We start from the raw sequence: 791 nt of genomic DNA, 5'->3' as shown, positions 1-791 counted from the left end.
TGTTTTTTTTAATTAATTTTTTTTAATAAATATATTTTGAATATTAAATCAATTATAATGTAAACTTATACTATTTTAGTACATTTTTTTTTTACTAAGCTTGCTCGTTATTGATTCTGGATGTAAAGTTTTATTAACTATTTTAATATATAAAGTATAATTTTTTAAATATAAAAGGGAAAAGGCAATCACAAACAAACAATCCCTAGGATGATTATTATAATTTTTCCTATCTTTAAACATTATAAATGTCTCCATAAGATATATTAGTGGAATAACAATATTATAATTTTTCCTATCTTTAAACATTACAAATGTCTCCATAAGATGTATTATTAGTGGAATACATCTAAAAAAAATAGATATGGTTTAATTGTATAAATCAACATCTTGTATTTTATTTTCATATACACACATACACACACACATATAAAGAATATTCAAAGGCTTGGGTTCATGCAAATGCTCTCCTTATTTAGTTTTTCTTATGGTTTTAATTTAATTTTTCTGATATTGTTCAAACTAGAGATGGTATGTTATATATGTAAAATATTCCCATAACAATATATGAAAATAAACACAATCTTACATGCGTTTTAACTACTTTTTCATACAAGTCCATAAAGAGGAATGATTAGTTGGTGAGAGATTTTATTGTTGTGATTAGATCAACTTGCCTAGCCGGTCTAAGTTTAATAATTATGGTTGTGAGTAAATATAAGGATCAAATTTTTAGTGATAACAAAGTAGTTATTATATATTTTTTTGTATTTTATTAAATCCAAATTTCT

This window comes from Populus euphratica, unplaced genomic scaffold, assembly GCF_000495115.2.
Source record: "Populus euphratica unplaced genomic scaffold, PopEup_1.0 scaffold508.1, whole genome shotgun sequence".
NCBI classification, from domain to species: domain Eukaryota; kingdom Viridiplantae; phylum Streptophyta; class Magnoliopsida; order Malpighiales; family Salicaceae; genus Populus; species Populus euphratica.
Note: the sequence above shows the minus strand (reverse complement) of the source record.